General features: G+C 37.4%; 1 long non-coding RNA gene across 7 annotated transcripts in view; it reads right to left on the minus strand.

The window, feature by feature from the left end:
* Positions 1-24,996, minus strand: part of LOC110476639 (uncharacterized) — a 152,416-nt gene that overhangs the window by 68,886 nt on the left and 58,534 nt on the right. For 5 of the 7 annotated variants that reach the window (XR_014954042.1, XR_014954041.1, XR_014954039.1 and 2 more), the window contains 2 exons: positions 12,322-12,955; positions 3,106-3,230 (listed from right to left, as the gene is read on the minus strand). This is a non-coding gene — a long non-coding RNA (uncharacterized LOC110476639). The remainder of the gene's footprint in view (positions 1-3,105; positions 3,231-12,321; positions 12,956-24,996) is intronic. The other 2 variants (XR_014954040.1, XR_014954044.1) reach the window with 2 other exon arrangements.

Below are 24,996 nucleotides of genomic sequence, written 5' to 3' on the forward strand. Positions count from 1 at the left end.
TTATACACTCCATAATGGAGCCAGAGAGCGCAAAGCTGTCAGAAAGCCCTTTCTTTGTAAAGACTCTGCAGCAGCTTTATTTCACAGTTTCTTTCTCTTAGATATAGTTTCTTTATGGGAGTTCTCCATTCTGTGTTAGTAGTGACACATGGCTAGCTGCTTGCCAAGGCAGAAGTTATTTTAAGTTATATCGCTCCAGAGTTTCCAGTCCCTTCCTGTTGAGAATATCTGTATCCATCCATATTTTTCCTTTTTTGGATCTAGTCTTGCAAAACCGATGCATCTCAATGAATCTGTTTTCTGTGATACTTCACTGACTTCTGTATTTTAACATGAGGAATTTAATATTATCATGTAATCTTATTCATGTGCTCAAGACTTATAAAAGAATTATCTGAATTTCTGTTGCCACAGTGTTCTGTATTCCTACCTTGTTGCTCATACAGTAAGTTGGGATGAGGTGGGCATCCAGACATAAATGTTAAACCCTTTTGTGCTGTGAGTTTGTGGTTTGTTTTTTCTTTAGCACACTGCAGATACATAAAGGTGATCGGATTTGCTGCCTGGTATTTGGGAAATGGCATCTGTAGAATGGTGTGACTAACACCATGTCAGGAGCTAGGTAACTGGGGGAGTGATAAGCAGTTTGGTTTACTCCACACACAGGGCATCTGCCGATATGAAGAGAGAGAAGAAAATATTTTGCATCCTCCAAATGATACTAAACACTGCCTGTTTCACCCCCAGGGCAAGCAGGAAGACCAATAAGAATGATTTGCTGTACAAGTCATAATCACATCTCTAAGAATCAGTTTCTTCCAGGAGCTCTTTGTAGAACCCTTTACAATGGAGGACAGACCTAAAGAGCACCTCATAACTATTAAAGACACCTGATTTGTACCTTTTTTAAAATGCTGTTCCCCTACTCAAGCTGGTACAAACTGAAAGCTTTCTTAAGCTTGAGGTCCTTTCAAAATCTAGTTTTAAAGTATAAGCATTTCTGATAATTCAATATCCACAGCTCCAACTTGATTTTCATAACACAGTTATTTTTAATTGTTGGCCTCTAAATTGATTAGAGTGTTTGGTGCTCTCAGTATTTGAAACCAAATTTCACTTATTCAGAAAAGTGTTTTACTTTACTAAGAGATACTTTGATTATCTAGTTAGATAATGACTCTAATTTTCTCCATATTTTCTGTCTTTCCTGACATGTCCATTAAATTTTATGGAATCATTCACTTAATGACATGTTGCTTCCATTTTGTCTTTCCACTTTCTACATTTGCTTCTCACTTTAGGACAAACTGTGCCATCACAGCAGAATCAAAAGACCTGCAGCTAACAAAACAGCAGCTAACCCCAGAGTTTGAACCTCAGTGATTCAATAAGCTTTACCAGGCCCAAGATAAAAGACATAGGAATTTAAATCTCTATTTTCAAGCAAAGCATTCAATCATTTTGTTCCTTTGCTATACTACTGATCCTAAATAACACTAAATCCTCACAGTTACAGTTTTCGGAAAAGCAAGGTGGAGGTTTTATTATTTTCTCCAGAAAAAATGTGACTTTGCAAGACTGGGAGAAGCCTGCTGGTCTACCCTGATCTTAGCATAACTTTGGACAAAAAAAAAAAAAAAACTTGAATGATTGCTTAAAATCTTATAATTTGGGTTGTTTTCCTCAACACCATATTCTTTGGCAATTGGGCTTGAAGGACTGATATAGGATTGCTTATTTCTGAAATATTTAATTTTGGTTTAAAACAGAGGGCTAAAATGTACCATTTTAGATTCTCCATTCCACTTGAAAATAGAATCATAGAATTATAAAGTAGTTAGGTTGGGAAGGGACCTTAAAGGTCATTTTGTTCTAAACAACCTGCCATGGATTTATTCAGATCCCCATGGTCACTCAGATCCCCATCCAAATTGGCCTTGAACGCCTTGAGGGATGAGGAGTCCACAACAAATAAATAAAATCAATTTATTTATTTATAAAAAAATTAACTGTTGTAATTACTAACATTTTAAATCTATTATATATGTATAAATCTATACAAATTTAATGATCTTATTTCTAATGTACATTTTTTATATTTGTTGGTGATCCTCAGTATCCACACCCTTTTTCCACTATTCTCATAGGATCATTGAATTGTTTGGGTTGGAAGGTGTCACTACAGGACACAAGAAAGCACGATGTGTAGTGCTGCTATTGTAAAAGGTAAAAAAGGGAAGTTTATTTTCTGACTCCAGCATTTATAGTTTTCCAAAGGTGACAGTGGATTGGAGGGTGAAAGTGCCACCTCTCCAACAACACTGGACAAATTACCAGTTCATCAGATTTCTCTGCCTCTATGAAGGAATGCAAAAACAATAAGTTATTTACAGAAAGTGTGTGAGAAAGTTTGCTACAAGAATGTAAACTCAGAAGGCTTTAGAAAATCTTAAAAAATCAGTGCGACAGGAAGGGACCCAAAGATCATCTAGTCCCAACCCCCTGCCATGGGCAGGGACACCTTCCACTATCCCAACTTACTCAGAGCCCCATCCAGCCTGGCCTTGAACACTTCCAGGGATGGAGTATCCACAGCCCATCTGAGCAGCCTGTTCAAGTGCTTCACCACACTCTGAGTAAAGAATTTATTCCTAACATCTTTTCTAAACCCACCCTCTTTCAGTTTAACCTCACTTCCCCTTATCCTGTCACTATCTATCCACATAAAAAGTCCCTCTCCCTCCCTTTCATAAGACCCCTTTAGGTACTGGAAGGACAAGGCAAGCTTGGCCTTTTCCAGGTTGAACAACCCCAATCTTTCCATCCCCCTGATCATCTTTGTGCCCTCCTCTGGGCTCCTCCAGAGTTGTATGCCATGGCCAATGCTAAGCATTAGGGAAGAGTGTCTTCAATGCAGAAACCCATATTACCAGTCCTGAAATAACTTGCAGAGCTTGCAGGGGATGGCATGTTATTTATTAATTACCACACCCAAAATATATTGCAAATCTGCTGTGGGCTTCCAACTCACATGCAGGTCCATTCTTTGAATGTCTTTGTTGTTACCCTTAGTTTGGAACTATTTTACATTATAATTATACTGACCTTTTGGGCCATGACTGGTTCAGGCACTTGCTGAAAAGAACATGGCTGCTGCCCAACAGATCCAACCTCCTCCCTTCATCCAGGTGGAAAATGACACAAAGCAGTGATTCGAGTGAAATTCAAGCCTGAAAATGAAAAACAGAGGTCAATGGAGCTCTTCTCCACTCTGATCACCTGAGTTTTAGAAAACCTACAGGTTCTGGAGCTCCTGAAGATTAACAAAGTCATTTAACCACTGCTCTAGTTTCCCTTAACAGCTGCTTATCTCAGGTTCATCTAGGGCACTAAAACAGCCTATTATGAGTTTGGTTTATTCCTGTCTTCTAGGAAGGATGTAAAATCTTGGAGTGAAGCCTCTCTCATGTTCTGAGTTTAAAAGGATATGATATCCATTTACAGTCCTTCCAGACATACAACTGATAGTTTTGACTTATGTTTATGGCATACAATGTTAATGTTAAAATGAAAAATATTAGTTTAAATTCAAAAGTGAAAGTATGCTTTTTAGTTTGTGGAAACAAAACAGGTTGGCTTTTACAAACAAAAATAGATCAATTCTGCAAAGGGCAAAGGCAAATGCTCTTGTTAGTTTTTGAAATTACTCTTTCTCTTTAATTATTCTTTTAATGAAACTTCAATCTTCCAGCTATAACCAAGTGCATGCATAATTTCAACCTCAACAAATCAATTTTGTCAAGTTTCTACTTATAAAAAAAAAGCCTGAAATGTGTCTACTTTTTCTAGCTACCTCTTAATCTACCAATATAATATCTCATCCTGTCTGACACAGCAGCAGGTAAGAGCTGGGATATGAAATACCCCATGCTGCTCGACACTGCTTGGTTCCAGAAAATTGTTGTTACCTCGACAGCAGCTTTTGTCCAGCCCTCTCCAAGCTGCTCAGGGGAAGCTTAATTAAGGTTTACAGTAACTCTGTAAGGTAAGTGAATACTACTGTCATTTTGCAAAGAAGTCAGACAAGCCAAAAAAAAACTAAAACCAAAACCAAAAATGCTGCCTAACATTAAAAATTGCAACCATATGAAAGCCAGGAGCAGAATTGGAAGAACCACAGTCATGAACTCCAAGTACTAGCACCAGAATAAGCTGACAGTTTAAATGAAAATTCTCATGCTCATTAAGTTAATCACCTGCAGAAATCCTTTTCTAGCAGCTTCTTTCTCTGACTATTCTAACTTTCTCTTTGCTTGGCACATTGTGTAAGAAACCTCTGGCCATAATGGGCAGTCTGTGCTGCCACTCAAAAATTTGACAGTATTTTTTTCTAATTGTAAACATTACCAACTCCACATGATCATTCAGGTGACAAAAGCACTTGATTTCTATTTATCACAAAGCTGATAATCAGACAGCCAAATGATGTTATTTCCACACTGAGGGGTTTGCTGCTCTCTCCATCTGTCCAATGCAGTACCAAAGTCACTCTGCCTCTTGAACAACCAGGGATATTGTCAGCCACCAGGCTATACTTATCAACAATTTCATCCAGGATAAACCTGGATGTTTTTTAGGGGAATATCTTTTATACTTGAAAAATATCTAAGAGGTAGTGGAAGATATGGCAAATACAAAAGAAATATTACTCTAAAAATGTACAGTCAATGTACACATATCATTTACTGGGACGCAGGTTCAAACCAAAAACTGAGTTGTGTGCTTGGCTATCTGGAATACTGTGTTCTCAAGACAGTATGCTGTTGCTCTCTATGATTATATACAAAATATAGAAACCCATAAAAGCACTATTTAAGGATTCATTAATGTTTTGATTAAATAGCTTTTCCATAGCCAGCAAAGTTTGAAGTGACTGTGGGTTTGCAGGAGAAACAAGGCACACACATAGTAAATTATATTTCCCTGGCATTCTCTTGATGAGAAAGACAAGTCTTAGTCTGTGACTGACAATTAAAACCCTCAACTTTATTGGAGTAAGTTGGGCTCAGAATCCAGGTCCTATATCATGTCGCTAAGGCATAGAATGTTTTATATCTGCCTTCAGATATCTGTCATTCATTGCACAGGATTCTTGGAGGGCTTTATTGACATTAACAAACAAAACCTACACAATCTAAGTGTGGTGTCATCACTGGCACTTCAAGGGAGCTGTGAGAAAACAGTTCTGGGCTTTGGCTGACTGAGAATATCATTAATTGGTTCTTTAGTTGTTTTATTCTCTTAACAAGAGACAGAAGTGGGAAGTTCAGAGAACAGAAAATTAACAGTGATGGATCTAAAAGCCAATAGAAGAATTCTATATACCCATTAGGAAAGCAAGCTGTGAAACCAGTTCTTGAGATAGGAATCAAAAAATGTGTTTCTCTTGAATTTTGGCAGATCACTGACACTGAGAAAAAGTAAGCTTACAATAAAACTCAAGGCATCCTCCAGTCTAATCTCTCGATATAATGCAGGATCAAGAATTACAGCACCAGATCTGAAAGGGATACCCACATACAGATATTCAGAGCTTACCACTCTTACAGGTATATTTTGTTCACTGACATCATTCAGATGCCACTCACATGCCACTAGTATGTTTACATTTTCATTCCTCTCAGGAAGGTCTCCTGTCATTATCAAGGAACAAACCAAATGCACACAGCTGAGGAGACTCACTTAGGAGACCAACCCAGGATATAAAAACACATAAAGAATAAACCACCCCAGTACAAATGAATGTCAAGACTCTAAAAATAGTTATTGCAAAAGTAATTAGGTGAAACAAACAAGGCTCAAAAGAAAACAGCCCTAAATGAGCTGTAGCTGGAATTGCTGAAACGTGCCAAGACTTGTGTGAATAAATATCACAATAATAGGACAAGGCCTTTGTGCTTAGCTAATAAATAAAAGGGAAACACAATTCCCAGACACATGCATTAACCACTGTATCTGTGGAAGAAATAATGCCACATATGAAATGTGCCACTGAATACATTAGGCAGTAGAAAGACAATTCTGTAGACAAAGGGATGTCAGATATCCAGTCGTCTCCTGATCATAGATATTGACTTTGGCTAAGTACACATCACAAAATGGAAAGGACTAAATAAAACAAGACATCTCTTGGAAACAAAAATTACTACATTATCATCCAGAGATTATCAAGGAATAGGACATGTTGAGTTATTTTTTTGGGTTGCAATGTCAGTATTTGATCTATAGTCACAGGCAGTTGAGTAATGATCATGTCTCACATAAGGGTGAGAGGTGATTGAGGGTGGTGAGACACTGGAATAGGTTGCCCAGGAGGCTGTGGAATGCCCCACACTGGCACCATCTAGAATCATCAAGATCATAGAATTATCAAGGTTGAAAAGGATCTTTAGGATCATCCAGTCCAACCATGAACCCAGCACTACCACTGAAACTCACTAAAAACACATCATCCAGGGCCAGGTCCAGGGGCCTCTTAAGCACCTCTAGGGCTGGTGACATCACCACCTTCCTGGGCAACTTTTTCCAATGCCTGACCATTGTGAAAAAGATTTTTCCTAATATCTGATCTGAATAAGATCAGATATTAGGACCATTTCAGCTTAAGATCATTTCCTCTGGTCCTCTAACTGCAGGCACGATAGAAGAGAGTGGCTCCCACTACACTACACTGTTTTTGCTGGGTCTCCAATAAAAACAGTTCAGATAATTTCACTACTGAACACTATGTCCTCTTCTGAGTCCAAGATCTCACACAATTTTTCAATGAGGAATAAAACCCCATACAGAAGATTTTTTTTACAAATAATTCCAAGTTTTATTTATCATGTTAAATTTGCTAATTAAAAAAAAAAAAAAGTGGGGACACAGCAATGTAACAAAAGCTGTATTAAAATAAATGCCTCAAATATATATTTTTAAATGTCTCTAGGATTATTGACTCTGCTTTTCTTTAAAGCTTAACCTTCATAGTGAGTCTTTATCTCTGTTTCCTTTCTTCCTGTCCTCATTTCTAACATACTTTTTCTATTTTGAATCTTCAGCATGAGAATAAGAAATGTGATTATCACTTCATCAGTCTACAGGGGCAAAAAAGCAAAATAACAGCAGCATTTCTGAGAAAATAAACAGCCCACTGATAGTATACTCCAGTTAGTTTGCTCAGTTACCTTCAACCACCTCAATACAGAGGTCTAGTGTTGTTTCCATTCTCTTTCTTGCCTGGCCTCATACCTGTCTCACCTTCCCTTTGATTTTTTTAACTTTTTTACCTTTCCTCACATACATTGCAGCCTGACTTTTAGTTTGACTTCTGCAGGAGATTCCACACCAGGCATAATCTCTTTGTCAATGACAAGTGGAACCAGAAAAGATGGCAGCTGTAATGCTAAAGGATTTTTAGTACAAAACCCTTCTGAACCTTGTTTCCCAAGTTTCCAAGTTTGTCAAGGCTGAAAAAACAAAAAAAATTGGCTCAGATACTTGTTACAGAATCCTCTAACCTGACAGTTGTTTTGGAATTCCATCCAAATCCATTCAAATTCCATCCATATGAAATTGGATTCTATTCTATCTAAAGCCAAATAAATATATTTATGTGAAGAAAAAGATGTTGCTAACAGATACAAGCAATAAAATTAACAGAAATTTTTATAAGATGAAAAGTGTTTCTAGATAAATAGAAATATTTCTCAATCAATATTTGATGGAAACTACTGGGTTGTTTCACCTGAACCATAGAAACTAACACCTGCAATTTTACCTTGCCAAATTTATCTTTGTAATTATAATGATAAGTAAAACCGAAATATTTCCCCAATATAATGGACAAATCAACATTTTTTGAATATGAAACTGTAATTTTTGATTGGCTATAATAAAATACATTACAGATAAGATTTTACATTTAAAAACAGTGTTAAATAGCAAAAATCTAACTCTATGCTGGTTCTCTCAGGAGAGGAGACCTTGGCCAATTCAGGATCCTGCTGGGAGGAATAGCATGGAGACTGTCCTGGAGAGAAGAGAGGTCCAGGATGATCTCTCTTTCCTAGAGAGAAGAGAGCTGGATGATCTTCAAGGATCAGCTCCTCCAAGCTCAAGAATGAAAGAATGAAAGAAGAAAGAATGAAAGAAGAAAGAAGAAAAAATTCTGATGGGCAGTAAATGGAGTAGAGATGGCTGGAAACCTCCATGGCTGAGCAAGCAGCTCCTGACTAAACTGAAAAATAAAAGGGAAAGGTACAGAAGGTGGAAGCTGAGTCAGATGCCCTGACAAGAATGTCAAGACTCTGCCAGAGCATGCAGGGATGGATAAAATCAGGAAAGCCAAAGCACAGTTAGGATTTAATCTGATGAGGGACATGAAGGACGAAAATAAGAGCTTCTAAAGGGATATCAGGTATGTCTGTGAGCATGGGAAAGCTAACATGTCTTCCCTTTAGGGGGATAGATTAGTGTCAAGAGAAATAGAAATACACAATGTTCTCAATGATAAAATGGAAAAGGACAACTCAAATGTTATCATAATTAAAGCTTTAGTAACATCCTCCAAACATTTATGAAATAAAATATTTTATAATTTGCTTTTAATCTGAATTTTAGAGTAGAAATATTTAATACCTGAAAGAGAAGACAGAATTTCAAAATGTAATAATTCCCAAGAAAGAAATGTTTGAACTCTGATTTTTTACTTTGACTACAGTCTGAACTTTCTATGTGGATCATAGTCAAATCCACTGTTTTGTGGATTAAACTTTAAATCTTTCAGACAAGAATTATTCTAAAACACAGGTTAAAATATGTTGGTAATTTCTCACAATCTTTCAGAAAAATTTCCATTCCTACCCTTTGATTTGTAATAAAACTTTTAAATTCACAGTTTTGAATTACTACAGAATGGATTTTTTGTCACCCCCAAGAAAATTCATCTGGCTCTGGGTAAGTAATACATCTTTGAAAAAGTTAAATTTTATCATTTTCTAATTGTTGAAATGACTGATTTAGCAGCCTATCATTTTGGAAAGTCTTTGTCTTTTTTTTCCCCTGCAATTTAGTTATTGTAAAAACTGTGCAAATGCAACCAGAAATTGCAACATTGTAGAAAAACGTTCTAAATTACCATAAAATTAAGGACTCAAAGAGTATAATGAATTTAAATTCAGGTGTTGATCTTCCTGGCTACAACATAAACAAATTCATACAGTTCCAGAAATGGCTTCTGAGCAGTTCCATGGGCAGATGTGTTTACAGGTGCACACATAAAGAATAACACCTTACAATAAAGTATCACCCTTCCTTCCTCTCTTCCTTGAAACTGGTTTCATTTGTGGAAGAGGTTTAAAGCTTATTGCTTCAAGTCTGGTGCCTTAAGTACTTACAGCCTTTTTTCAGATGCATACACTCCCAAATGTGCATTTAGTCTCAGGTGCACTAACACCCTCATCATTCCCATCTCTTGAGGAGCAGGAAATAATTTACTGAGTGAAAGAGGTTCTCCACATTCAAAAGGAAGTTAAAAAGACAAAGGAAGATACAAAGATAAAATCAGAAATCATATTCACCTATTAAGACCAAAATAGGAAACAAACAGCAACCAGTTGCAAAATAACCACTTAGAAAGCAACAAAATATTTTTCATCTGTAGCACTGAATGGGTTTTACAAGCAAAGCTAGTATCTTTATGCCCATTTTAAAAAACAGAAAGGCATGCAGAGGTGAAATGGAGAAGACCACAGATGACATGAAAAACAGGAAAGAAAGCTCAGATACAATTGCTGGGTAATGCTGTCTTTTTAAAGAGGAAATTTAAAGGTGCCTGCTGGGCATTGCCACCATCAACAGCAGACAGCTGCCAGACACAATGTGATGTAAGGGACACACCTTGGGAAGACCAATTTGTCATATGGGATTAGACAGGGATTAGAAAACACAGACCACATAAGTAGCAATAATTTCCAGGAGCATCTTTTTGTATTTTTCAGAAATTCAGTAACAGCTCTCAGTTTGACAGTGCTTTGGGGGTGCAGTGGAGCAGGTCAGGTTGATGTCTGCTGAGGGCCTGCAGAATTTCAGCATAAAACCAGTGAATCTGGTTAAGTAAACAGCTTCTCTCAGTCAAGGGTGAGATAAAAACTTACTTATCTCTGTGAAAAAAGTTTATAAAATATAAATTACATTTTTGTATTAGCTTTTTCCATGCAATAAACTGCAAATCAGCCCAAGAATGATAATATTTATATGCTTATATACAGGCACAGTAGCATTTGCACACAATTTTTAAGTAGAACACTAAGATTTGTCACTTTATCTTTGTTCTTAATGGCTCTTTATAGCATTAATCATAAAAGTAGTAGTGTTCCATTTCTATTGACAATGTGCTTTAAAGTGTGTAAGAAACCACCCCCATCATAAAAGGACAGAAATCCAAAACATATTAGAAGTTCCTTACTGGAAGAGACTTTTTTTGTCCTTTTTTTGCTCCACTATGTTTAGATGCTCCTGCCCTTGTCCTCATCAAAAGAACAGAACTGTTTTCATAGGCCAATCCTGAAGTTCTAGCTTCTAACCAGAACTAGAGTTATTTCACTTAAAATTGTGCTAGCTTTATACATCAAGAACTTGCTATCTCAGTCAGCTTTTGGACAAGCATCTCACTTTAAAAATCCCCAGTGCTGCAGCTTGGCAGTCTGATAAGCCTCCAATCTATTACTGCAGGTATCTATCTCCGAGAGTCATCTTGCTCCTATGACCTCATCTTCCACTGGATAAAAGCAAAAGAAACTCTTTGTAATTTGTCCTTTGTTCCCTAAGATTATGGATTTCTTTCATTAGAGTTTCTGTGTCCCACCTGTGATTAAAACATCTTGATTTTCAAAGCCACATACCAGGAATGATTTGAAACCAGTCAGTGATTAACATACCTTTATCTGACCAACCACCATGTGTGTCAATTTTTCTTTTAAATCCAGCAGTGAGGAAGAGGATGACTCTTAGAAATAAGCAGGGTGAAGAAGCACAGGCTCTAACCATGACTCACTGTGGGAGTTCAATTATTTTTCTATGAGCTATGTTAGATTACAGGCACTGAGATTTCTAGAATTATCAGTATGCTAGTGCTTGTGTCTAGAAATTATTATTAATTTCACCTAGCTGCCTAATTAAATAGTCACTGCTAACAGAAATATCTCAAAGTCTCATTTTCAGTGGTGCTTTTTATTTACAATGCCCTGGGAAGGTAGCAAACCTTTGGCAACATAATTGTTTCTTGCAGAGAGGTAGAAGTTGACAGACTAAGGGAGTCATCCAAAGCCACAAAACAAAATCTATTGCCAAGTCAGAGCTGAACCCAGATGACCTGGATATTATTAGTGTCTTCTGTGGATTGATCAAATAATTGATGTTTTTCCATTTAATCTGGTTACCCATACAGCACATGTGGTACAATAAGTATTTCAGTTTTCAGCAGAACATGTTTTCTATGTATATGAGTTAGGTGGGGTTTAAGACTAGAAAACAGCTCCAAGATAATGATTTAAAAACAAACAAAAAATATAATATATTCCACATTTTCATTTTGCAGGTTTGAAAGCAAATTTGAGTAGTTCTGATGATGACCACAAAAAGGACACTTTGGGTTGCCAAATGAGTTTTGACAGAGTTGCATTTGTGAGACAGCCTACAGAGAAAAGGTAGAATCTGATTTAATTTCCATTTAAATAAATACCTAGTGACCAGATGTGAAAAAAGAGAACTAGAAAAAAAAAAGTGACTTATAATAGAAAGTATTACAGAAAGTCATGGCTCTCCCAAAATCTGCAAATGCAGAACTCCAGGATAACTTCCTTTCCAGGAAACAATTTTTCATTTGACAGACCAACAATACCCAGCTTTAATTGATTTAATTTATAGTCTGGCCTCATGAAGGAGAGTCCAGAAAGACTAAGAAAACATTATGAGTACAAACATAAATGCATGCCTGTAAAGAATCTGGGACTGAGGCACTATGAGATCAAAATAGTTCCAAACAGAAGACCTGCCAAAAAGAGGGAGAAAAACTATCTAGAGGACTGTCAAAGTGCAAAAGAAAAAATATGAGAGAATTCAGAAGATGTGATTGGAGGTTAGGAAGAATAAACAGAGACTGACATACTTCTATGAAACACTCAAGAATTCACAGTGAAAACGGCATCATATAACTAAAGACAGATTTTTGAATAAGCAACAAATTGTGGAAACAGAGATGGAATAAATATACTAAACCTCTATGTTAGGCCCCATCCTCAATCAGTAACTTTGTTAAGATATTGATTCTGTTAAGAAGAACTTGCAGCTTGACTATATCCCAAACTGGATATGCAGCCATTTATTTCTCATGACAGTAACAGTGCTGACATTCTTGCCACCTTAAATATTTTGTTGTTCACCTTGTTAAAAGTCTGCATTGATCTCTTCAGAGAAAAAGCATAAGAAAACAAGCATACATAGAACAGAAAAGTCAATAAAAATCACCCCTCAATTCTGTTTGGAGACAAGAAAACTGTTTTTCATGTTCTTGTGAGAACATTTAACTTTTTGTTCTTTCAGACATTTTCATTGTAGCAAAACATTTTTGGCTTTCATAAAATTCCCGGGTCTCACTCTCTCAAGTGAGTGAAACACAGCCACATCCTGCAGCAAGGATAACTGTACCATTCCTCTCCTACAGCTCCATTAATACCAACATTAGTTTCATTCCAGAGCTGATGAATGAAGTTCTGAATGGCTCTGTCTCTTCTGGATTGGGGCAGGAGGATGGAGAAGAAATTTCCATTCAATGCTCCTTCCTAAGAATTTCTGTTTGCCAGAAAGCTCTTGGATCCCCAGTGATTGAAACTTTTGCACAGATTTTCAAAGCCTGGAGGAGAAAAAAGAATAAAAGGCCTTAATTACTAGCTTTGCAAAATGACAGGGGTCTTTAATTTTAATTGATTTGCATAATTTAGGCTTAATTTTCTATTTCAAAATGCTTTTCAGAGTTATATGTTATATATTTAAGTAGGAATTGTGAGGAAGGCTATGAATAAGAGAGGTTTAAAGCTGTGAAACCAGTGAGGAAGAAGCCTGACTACTGTGCAAACACTGGCCAGCAGCATGAGTTAATGTACACAGTGATCCTGATAACACAGCAATAATTTTCATATCAAGATGTAATCTGATATTTAATCTTCTACTAAAGATAGTTTGTTCTGCTTAACTAGCAGAAGCTCAGAGCTGAGGTGAATTTATCCATAGTGATTTGGATGGGAAGTTCTCTCCCTCTAGCAAACAAATATCAGAGTTTGGGTTTCAGTTTGTGTTAGCTGTACTTCCCTCATCTTTCTCCAGCTTTGGCATTTTGTTATAAAGTGCCATCTTCCACTCCTGGATATTGATTTTAATAAGAACTGGGATGTTTGTGGGCTTCTTCAAGCAAGATCCCAGTGCTCAGATTATGGGATACTGCATGTGCAAACCTTATAGCAGCTCCCCACTGGTCACACCACAGTTCAGCTGGGAGATACAGAGAGATTTTCCAACCACTGTCACAGACTTGCAATTAACAGAACCTTTCTTATTGTTTTTAGGTTCTTTACTTTCTTCTCCCAGAAGTAAAACGTACCCCCAGCACATGTGGATTACTAATTTTGCAATCTCCAATGACATTTTTTTTATCAGGTGGCTTTAACATTAACTAGAGAAGCTATTACATATTGACTTCAGTCAAGCGGTAGTGACTTGAATTAACCTTCATCCCATGTTAAACTATGTTAGAAGGTCAGAGAGAGAAAATTCAGCTCATTCTCACCTTGTTCTTGTATCACACATTTATGACAATAGCAAAAGGGGTATGTGATGAAGAGCAAGTCCTCTGATGCATAGATCTGTTCCCTGCTCAAGACAAAGTGAACTGGATATATTTGAAAAACACTATCATTGGATGTAATAGTAGAAATACATGTTTATTTTACTTCCTAGAACTTGTAAGGTCTGGGATTAAAAAAGCAGGTGGAGCTCTACTCCTGTAATTAACCTGTTTAAACTGGCAGCTTTATGGCTGCTAAACAGAACTCTGACTCTTAATCAATTCACAAAGAAACAATTGTTTACAGGCAAGCAGGATAGTTTGGGATATTGATGCTGGGTTTAACTATTCACTCTATCACAAATTTCCTTGTGCATGACTGATCAAATCACTGAGATTGTGTCTTAGGGCAGTGGAACAAGGATAAATAAGAGTTCCTTATTTCTGGGATGGATAGTGACAAAACAATCTGAAGTTTCTTCAGGTGCACAAGCATACCTGGCGTACATTTCTCTCAAAGAAGTTAAACCAGTTTGTTTGTTTTTTTTTTAATCACTTATGAGTGATTTCCAGCTTTTCCTCTTCTGCTGACAGCAATAGCAAAGATACAAGTGACTAAATGCATTAGCACACTCCCCTTCATCCTCTGGGCTCTTTCCTGTCCATTCATGCCCGATGTGTGTATGAGGATTCAGAGACTTCTAAGCATGGCAGGAGGAATAGTTCCTTCAGCTGCTTGTGCAACTTGGAAAACTTTAATGGAAAAAAAAATAATTGGACTGTCTACTCAGCTTCTCACTAGACTTCCCACCTCTGAAGGAGCAACAGAGCCTCTAAGATGAAACAGAAAATACGTAAGGGGCACCTATGCAGCCTTTCAGTGTGGGAATCCAGAGCTTCCCTCTGGCTGCCCTGGCAGGTCTGGGACCCTGGCAGGGGTCAGGAACCCCCCTGGACAGAGCCCCCAGAGACACTGGCTGTGATCTCTGTCCATAGAAAAGAGTTTTCAATCTTACAGGATGAATTACACATTCTGAATGTTTGATGTAAGTAATAATTAAGTGTGGCACGGGTGCAAAAGTAAAATTTTAGGATTCTAGATTAGGGGTCCAAAGGGGACAAGATGGAGGAAATTGGGTGTGCCTTGTCCTTTTTCTCCTTCTTCATGCCCTCCATGTTTCACTGTGGTGTTGGCATTTTTCTGTTGGTTCAGGCTGGGGACACACTGTCCAACGTAGGTGACAGATATTGGCACATTATTGTAAATCCAGCCCAGGGAGTTTCTGGTATTTAATGTTTGTAACATCCCACTGAGGGCAGAGCCCCACACGCTGCCCTGCAGGACAGAGCTGGGCAGGGCAGCAGAACATGTGAGAGATAAACAGAATAAACAACCTGGAAACCAGCACAGACCAATTATGGCTTCTGCTTTGGCAGCGGGGCTGACAGACAGAGACTTTCTACAATCTCAGAATCATCAATAGCACAGATTCCAACATTTCAGCATTTCAGAAATCCAGGTCTCTGTCAGGGTTTTTACGACTTTTAGACATCAAATTTCCCAAAATCCCAAATACTCAAAATCCTTACATTTTTTCCAAAGCAAAGGAAGAGGATTTGGCTGGGAGCATTCAGCTACAAAACTGTCCCATAGCAAGCACATTTGGCTCTACTGTTCCTCTTTAGTTAATATTTTTATTTCACAGGTTGAGGAGCAGTGATGTCCTTTTGGAAAACACTACTATTTCTTGAGATTTTTCCATGTCCAGTGGTCAAAAATTACCTGCTGAATTCAATTTCAATGACTTTTTAAATTTAGTCTCAGGAAAGATTATGTGGGACTCCCTGGCCAGCTACCCACATCTCCAGGAAATTTCAATTATATATCTTACTTCTTGTCTATGTTTTTATTTTATGCTTTGAAATCAATTAATCTGTTTTTTTTTCTAGATGCTTCCAAAAACAGATGTTTGGCTGATAAACCATAAATGCAATGACAAGTAGTTAACATTCTTTTTCTTCAACAAAAACAAAATAGAACAGTGGAAAACACCTGTCCCATGGTGGACAGAGAATAAGTTCAAGTTTTCATTTTTTAATTGAAATTCCTCTTCTGTGCTTGAAATATTGCCCAAAGTAAAACCTAATTTCATTTTCAGGGCCACCAGCTATCTTTCCACCATGAACAAATAGTTTCATGTTAAAAATTCTGACTGTGTCTAGAGAAGACAAATGTCATCAGATTATAAGACCTGAGGGACTGATTAGATATTGAGCTTTCCCCATTCCATATTAAAATACAAAATAAGTAAAAGTATTTTGGAAGCTATTTCTATTCTGAAAAAAAAAATAAATTAATTTTCTCACTGCTAGACTAGTTGCCAAAACTAAAATAAAACATATACTTTTCACTGAGCTATAAGAAGTGATGAGTTGACCTCTTTCCTTTGCCCATTAGAGATCTTCAGATGTTGAATCAGTAAAATTGCAGCAGGCCAACCCAGATCTATGTCTCTACAGCAATTTTGAGTATTTCTGGGATACTGCAATTCCCAAATTTCTCTCAACTGGAACAGCAGCTTAAAACTTTAAGAGAGAGGACACACCTGATTTAGCAATATATTTAGTCCTGTTTATCTCTCTTTTAGGCATATGAATAAGCAAAATGAATTAGTGTGATTATGACTGTATTTAAAGTTCAATATGTATTTAACTGAATTACTTAATTACTGACTGAATCAGGACGTGCAAAAAGGGATCTGAATTTTTTTCTATTTTTTTGATTAAAAAAAAAATGGAGGAATCAGCATGAAAGGGCTGGCTGGCTTAGCTCTTGAAACCTTCAAGGAGAGCTCACTCTGGAATACAACAATTTTAATGCATGAAGTGTCTGGAAAAAACAAGAAACAGTAATTCAAGAAAAGAATCCTCAAAATATATTTCTGAAGTGCTGCGTTTTCTTTCTCACACTGTTATTTTTCAGCATTTTTAAAATTCATGTATTTAATTAAAGAAAGAAAAAGTCTTCCTTATCTATGATCTTATCTTCATAAAAAAGGGATTTCTGAAGCTGGATTGCTGCTGCTATTTAATATCTCAAATCATAGTGCAAATCTACTTATGACATATTTGTTGGTTACCTCATCAAAAAGTAACTGAAAAGAAAAGCAATAAACAGCTTTCTGAATGCAAGAAATGTAACAATCCAATGGGACTATCATATATTTCAGGAGTAAAATCAACAAATTGTTTTTTAACTCACTTTTGTCAAGTGATTCTTCTAAATAAACCAAGGGATTCTTTGAAATAACCAAGTGATTCTTCTAAAAAAACAAAGCCCTTATTTGTCCTTAAATTCACATTTCCCTGACATAGACAGAAAGCAAAGGACAAATAAAAAAAGTAAAAAAAGACAAAAATGTAACCAGTTGTCAGAAAGACATCATGTCACATTTAATACTTTATGTGTATTTCATGCACATTTCCACATGCATTTCTAAATCATATCTTATCAACTGCCTTATAGGGCACCTCTTAATCTATGTATCTCCAGTTTGGCTATCAGGCTGCTATGGAACAGTGAGTAGAAAGCTGTGCTAAATGTCACCTTCTGCAAACAACAAACTCTTCTCCCTTCATCCACAACATCAGTCATTCCTCCCTAGAAGGCACAAATTTGATCCTGGTAAATCCATATTGTCTTCTTCAAATTAACTTCTGGTACTTTAGGTACCCAGAAACAGCTTCCATCAGGATATGGTCAACAGCTTTTTGGAGGCTGAAGGCCAGCTGATTAGTTTATAATCCAGACTGTACTTTTTGCCTTTGTTAAAAAATGGGTAGGATCTCAGCTACACCCTTTAGAAAATCTCCAAACACAAGTGCTGATGCACTACAAAGTTACCTATGTTTTTCCCTCACTAAAACAATGTTATGTTTTTATATTGAAAGTAGCCTTTACAATACCTATTTCCTTGTATCATTAGCCCTCTTATAGAAACAAAAATAACACAGCTAGATCTCTCAAGAAACAAGTGCAGTTTTAAGCATATGCTTATCATTGTTAAGAGCTAAGTATAAACAAGAAGCATTTGGCTATGGGCCAGTATTGTGCAGAAAGCCTGATACCTCTCTGAAATGCAGGACTCTGTGATTTGGGAAGCAGTACAGCTCACATGCTTTATGGACAGGACATTCTATAGGTGTGACATACATTGGTGTGTGCCCCACAGTTCATAGAGATTGCAGATATGAAATTACAGGAGGAAGCAAGATAGGAAAAATGTGGTCTGACATCTTAAATATTTTCATCCAGGACTGTGGAATCTCCATCATCTATGGGATTTTAATAGAAAATTGTCAGTCAAATGCCTCTTGGGAATGGTAAGTACATTCCCATGGTGCTTTCATAAGGTGCAATATATAGTGAATGAAAGTTAATATTTAAAAGACCTATTGAGTTTCATTCCAGTGAAATCTTTCTTATCATAAGAACCCAGTCATGAGATTCAGCAGAAAAGGAAATGAAATGAAAGTCATGATATCAGATTTCCAAGAAATTATCCACTTCCAGTTCAGTTAGATCAGCAATCCCCCAAATTAATGCTGATAAAGGATGTGTTTCAGGTAAGTTGTAAAACCTAGATCTTAAAATTGTGAAGTGAGCAGTTTCCCCAGAGAAGTGGTTTTATTTTCCAAAAGTTTGAATCAACTACTTCCCCTGTTGAGTCTCAGTTTCTATCACTCACAGTTTATTTGTCATATGCAGCTACAGCTGGAAACTCAGTTCTCCCTCCTTTTCAGTCACTAACTCTTGGCTCTCTTGAAAAGCTCCTGCCTTTCTAAGAATCACAAAGTAATTGTTCCATTCACTTGATTTTAGAGGGTATGAAGAGATTCTTGTGTACTGCTGGAAGAGGTATTTGTGTTGCAAGGAGCTTTGAGAAGACAAGGTGGTGTTATTTTACAAGCTGAGGGGACAAAGGAAGGCAGTGTTAGCAGACAGAGGAGTAAGTGGCTTCAAAATCTGATTCACTTTGCGTTCATCCTGCACCAAGCCTCTACTCAAGGTGTACATCCGAGCATACCAGCAGCACAGTAAAAGGTGTTAACTTTGAGTTTTCTGGATGTTACAAAACTTCAGCTAGGTCTGAAGTTTTATTTATATACTGAACTTCAGCATAGACCAGTCACTGTGTATCAGTGGTATCAGAGGTGAGGTTTCACAACAGTGAAGTGCATTTCTGAGTCTCTTTGGGTTTTAATGCTCATTGACTTGGACAGGTAATCAATTGCTGCATCTCCAAAGACCCATAGATATTGACTTCAGTCTCCAAAAGACTTCACAAAGAGTCATTTGGGGGGGATACTTTCACTTCAAATTGAATTGTGGACTATTCAATCTCTCTAGTAAAATACTGGAACAAACACTAGATGTCAATGCTCCCTCTGCATTTTTAAATAGAATGCAAATGGCTCCTGGCTGAATATGAGGTTCCTATAAGGATCCCAGCTTGTTCTTTTTCTCTGACAGATTCTATAAATTGTTATGGATTTTATTTCCTTTACAGACAAAATGCATTACTTCTACAGTTCTCACTCTGCTTCTCCCATAAGACAATAACAATACCTGCTTAGCATTAGGCATGAATCAGCTGTGCAAAGTCTGGAAGAAGAGAGGAGGAAAAATGATACAGCAATAAATTAACTTGATGCTTATCTCTTGGTTTCTTGCCTACATATGTGATAAAAGACCAAGAGATGAAAAAGATGGGAAAGATTTATTTTAAACACTGTATTTTTGTTACATATTACCTACTTTGTACAGCAGATTAAATTATAATTTTTTCATATTCTGCTGAAAAATAACTGATAATAAAAGAATCAGCAGAATTAATAAACATGAATGACTTGGCTTGCTTGGCAGTAACCAACACATTGGAATTCCTGCCCTTTAAACAATCACAATCAAAGAATCCATTAGGTTGGAAAAAACTCCTGAGATCGAGTCCAATTTTTGACTGAGCTGTCAACACCTGTCAACACCTGCAGGGACACCTCCTCCTGGGCAGCCAGTTCCAATATTTAGCTATCATTTCTGCAAAGAAATTCCTCCTTATGTCCAACCTGAAACTCTTCTGGCACAGCCTGAGGCTGTGTCCTCTTGTCCTATTAACTGAGTGTCCCCACCTGACTCCAACCTCCCTCCAGGGAGTTGTAGATAATGAAGAGACTCCTCCTCCCTCTTCTGCAGGCTGAACAACCCCAACTTCCTCACCTGCTCCTTGAAGGACTTGCTTTTGCCAGATCACTTCTGTGAACTGCCAGTCTTTGATATGTCTAACAAACCAATGAAAAGGATACCAAGCAGCAGGCATAAATAGATTTAAAAAAAAAAAAACAGAAGCAGTGTTTACAAAGAATGTAATAATTCAGAAATGTAGGCTCTACTAAACTTTTTTGATTCATTAATAGTTCTTAGGATGTTGTACATGAACAAGGTTAGGTATGAAAACCTATACAACATGAACACTATGTAAATATTTTAGCCAAGCACATCAGCTGTGCTCCTCTTGTGTGCAATCTATTTACATATTTGATGTATTTGTCATGTCCAAGACTGATCCACCTGATAGACCATCCAAACCTGATATTTTTACTTCAGTAAAACACTAATGTGCCTCAAAATCCTGTGTAGCTCCAGTTTAGGCCTGCAACCAGCATCTTCCACACATCCTCAGCCCTCCAGCATCTGACACTGCCCTTCAGCTTTCACACTGAGCCAGCCCTGCAGCAGGCCAGCATTTGTGAGAGGTGGGATGTGAGCATCTGCAGCATGGGCAGGCAGGGCTGAGGAAGACAGGTCTGTGTAAATCAGGTATAAATATCATTCACTAGACCCAGGATCTTCCTCTGCCCCATTGAAGGCTTTAAAATTAGCCTCAGAATATGCAGAGGTACTCCCTGCTCCAAATTAGCAAGGAACTACTAGTACCCTAGGCAGGTGCTAATGCAATGGAAGGGTCAAGGAAAGGTGCAATGGAGATAATGAGCTTCAAAAAGGTCACTGAGACATTCAAGCACTGTATAGTACAAAAAAAAAAAAAAAAAAAAAGTTATTATCAGGAATAAAACTACTTTGTCATACTAAAGTTATGGTGGCTTCAAGCTGTTAAGAAGGGTGGTCCCACTTTAGCAGACAGATTAAAAGGCAAATAGAAAGGCAGGCAGGCAGACACAGAAAAACAGTCCTTTAGTCCAAATTCTTAGAACTCAAATAGATTATATTATATAAATAGAAGTATTCCTCTCAACAAGCAGCATAGCAAGTGTTTAAACCTACCAGCCCTTTTATTACTATGTCACTTGTTTTTTGCTTGTTTTAACTGAAAGTATTTGGTTTTCTTTTGTACATACCTCCCTAACCCTATTTCACCAGTTGATTTTTCTTGTGTATTTGTGGTGGTCTTGATTAGCCCCTCTGTAAACTAATTTCTCTGCATGATCAAAGAGAATTTGTGATCTCACTACCTGAAATAATTTCCTGATCTTCCTGTCTTTGCATCTTGTTTTGTACCCTTCTTATTTCTGCTTGTACTTTTCACCTATTCCTTCCAAGTCCAGAGAAGCTTTTTTTTTTTTTTCTCTAGCTAGCCCCTTCAATTCCTTCACCATTCTGACACAAAGATTTGCCAAAAATTCTCCCACACATATCTCTGCTACCTCAGGTTTGCAAACTCTACCCAGGAGTGGGAGAACTGAAGCAATCCAAAGCAGGCCTGTGGGAAGGAAAGCTCATCTTTCCATTTCCCTCACTGTACCAGCAAGAAACAAAATGATTTGCTGCCACACAGTGATAGGAAAATCCAGTCTGGATACAAGAAACAGCAGCAAGCAGAGTAATTCTGAAATGTACCTTTACCCAGGCAACATCAAAGTGTTTACTGCCCCATATTTCTGCTTCCTTCCACACCCTCAGAGCTGCTCACTTATACACATCTGTCTATTCATTAACATCTAATTAAGCTGTACATCTGCTGCAGCTTTACATCAGCATTGCATTCCCCCACATTTAAACTGCCTGCAGCTTTCTGTCTTTTTTTTTTCTCATATTTGTTTCCGGTGCAGTAAGAGCTAAAAAAGCTTTTTCATGCTGATTGACAAACAGAAATAAATTCTGGGTTTTGAAAAGGATGAAAGAGCAAAGCATGCTTCTCATCCTACCAATCTCTCCTTGGGGATGTGCCCCAGAGAGGCAGGAAGGTTTCTTTTAATTAAAGGAACAATGAAAAAAGAAGGGTATGATAGCTATAGACACCACAGTCAAGGCAGAAATTGGTTAAAATTAGTTCTGGCTTTTCCTGCTATGAGAAGTAGTTACACATTATAACTTTACCTCATTTATTCTGCTGCTTGTTTGCAGCCTATTTCTACATTCACAAAAGCTAAGGCAATGCCAGAGATTAATGGCCATACCCAAGGTGGTTTCCTGCCCAGATTTCATCCTACCCCTCAGTGTGCATTGCTCAGATAGCCCAAATACAGTGAAACTCCAGAAACACGTGAGCTGGCAGCACCCATTGCCTCCTTTTTTTTGCTGGTTCTGACAGGTCTGAGAAATGGAGATGAAGCAAACAGTTCCAATGCCTGCTGGCACAGATAAGCTTGTCCATTCTCTTTTTTTCTGAATATGGACAGATTTCTACTTTGAGTTACAAAAGAGAGATCTCAGGGGATGTTCCTGGGTATTTTCCGGTCACCCCTAAACACACTGGTGCTTGGATGCTGCATTTCTTGCTTTCTACCAACATTGTCAATGCACACAATTTCAGAAAGATGTTAAGATGCTGAACCCCAGACCAAGAGAAAAATACATTAGCTAGAGAGATTTATGACAAAGCAGCATGCAGCATTGAGCCATTACTGTTATCAGAAGTAACTGTATTTTCTTATCCATAGAAACAATGCCCCACTGTGGCATTTCAGCGCAGAAATATCTACCAGAAAGACAGAATTCCTCCAGCAAAGCGAGGCTGCCTCACTGCTGACAAGAAAAGACTTCCATGAGGTCCACAGTTCTCAGGAAATATTGCATATATTGATAAAACTGTTTAGATTGTGGCTGTCATCACTCAGGTTCTTCGACTTGTTGATGCTCCAGAAAAACTTGATGTGTAAGTGCTTTGCCAACAGATCTCCATGTTAAACATTTAGGGACATGATTACATCTATAATTTTCTGAGATTCTATTCAAATTCCCTGCAATAACACAGAGAGCAGTGTATTTTGTACACATATGTCAAAATGATTTGAAGACTTCAATACCAATAGCACGTGTAAACTACAAGTGAAAGTCCCATGCATATATTTTAAGGATGGAGATCTTTTTCCTCTCCTCCTTTACACAGTAGGCCAAAAATCTCATGTAAATGACTTCTTGGGAATTTTACCTTATTTTGAACATTTAGATATTTTTTTATAAAGACACTGAGGCTTGAATTAGAAGCTGCCAGTGAGAAAACCCATCATAACTGGAAGAAAATTGTTCCACTGATTAATTGCTCTCTTTTAATTTACCTAAGTCTAGCTTCCTGATCCCGAATCTCATGGATTCATCTTTCTGACAGAAATACCACCTACAATAAGCCATCTCTTCCCACGATCACCTCTTAATTTTCTCTTTGATGCACTAAACAGATAAAGTTTTCTTAGTTTTTCCTTAGAATTATGTACTTTTCTATTACTCTGTCCTCAATCCTTTTCAGTCCTTCATAATTTCTTTTGAAGGATGACTATTAGAACTCAAAACAAGAGTGTATCATTCGTGCCAGAGGTTCATGACTCATAACAGCAGTTATAACTCTCACTTAAGCAATTCAAACAGCTAGAAACATGCTAGTCCTTCTTCATGCCGTGACAACTGAAAAAGCAGTACTTCCTTGTTCATATATGATATTTCTCAATCAGCTCTTCAGAAGCTGTATTGTGCCCTGGCTGCATCAGACTGCCCACTCACGTTCACCTCTGCTCTGGTGTTGTTTTGCTGTCTAGTGGTCTTCAGTTAATAATTCCAAGGATGAAGCTTCAGTTTCCTAAGACTGACACACTTCTTGCATACCGGGCAAAGCAGCCATGTAGGATAAGGACACAGACACATTTGTGTTGACATATGTCCTTGTTTACTTCTGCAAACGATCCAGAGCTGCCCCTATTTCCCATACGCAATTTATCACTGTTATTCATTTAGTAATTCTGTGTCATCAGAAATACAAATGTGGTATTTACAAGTGCTGTCCTTCTAAATTAAACCTAGTCAAGAATAAACAATGGCAGCACCTGCCCAGAAACAAATTTTTAGGGATGTGACTCAAATTCACTCTCATTTAGTCCCTACCCTGCTTCCATGGGCTCTCTTCATTTTGTTTAGCAGTCATTTTCTCACAGAACTCTGTGTCAATATATTACCTATCTCAAAAATGCCTTGGGGATATTATATCACAGAGAAACATTCACTGAGACCATCCGAGACCTCAAAAACTGCACTCTCTGCTTGACAGACTCCATCTTCTATAAAAGCATGCTGATGGCATGAATTATACTGCCATTTCCTTTGCCCTCCCATTTGTGCTTTTCCTTGATTTTGCCACAAGTACACACTCCATGGTTTCTTTGGCAAAATTGCTGAACTGATTAGAATTAGAATACATGTAATTATACATTGGAACAGCCCCATTTTTTTCCAAGATTTGTTAAAAAAAAATTATCCATGTCTAAGGGAGATCTTTTCCACTTTTTCTTCAAAGAAAAGTACTCAACTTCTGTTTTTTAACATTCTTTATGAATAACATTAAAATGTGGGGGATTTCATTATTACTCTAATCTCCAATATATTATTACAGCATTCTGTTTCTTTTGGGGTAGTACATATTTGTGAGTATAGATGAACAACATAGCTTTCTGTGCATCCTGAGATGATGCTTTTTCAGACTGGATCTGTACAGAGATATAATATTTATTTTAGCAGAAACAAAGTGATTCTACTCCAAAGTTGACTTGAAGTTTGGATCAAGAGACCATAACTCCCAAAAGAAAAGAAAGCAAGTAGCCATGGTAGT

The sequence above is a fragment of the Lonchura striata genome, chromosome 3 (genome assembly GCF_050655825.1).
Source record: "Lonchura striata isolate lonStrDom1 chromosome 3, ASM5065582v1, whole genome shotgun sequence".
NCBI classification, from domain to species: domain Eukaryota; kingdom Metazoa; phylum Chordata; class Aves; order Passeriformes; family Estrildidae; genus Lonchura; species Lonchura striata.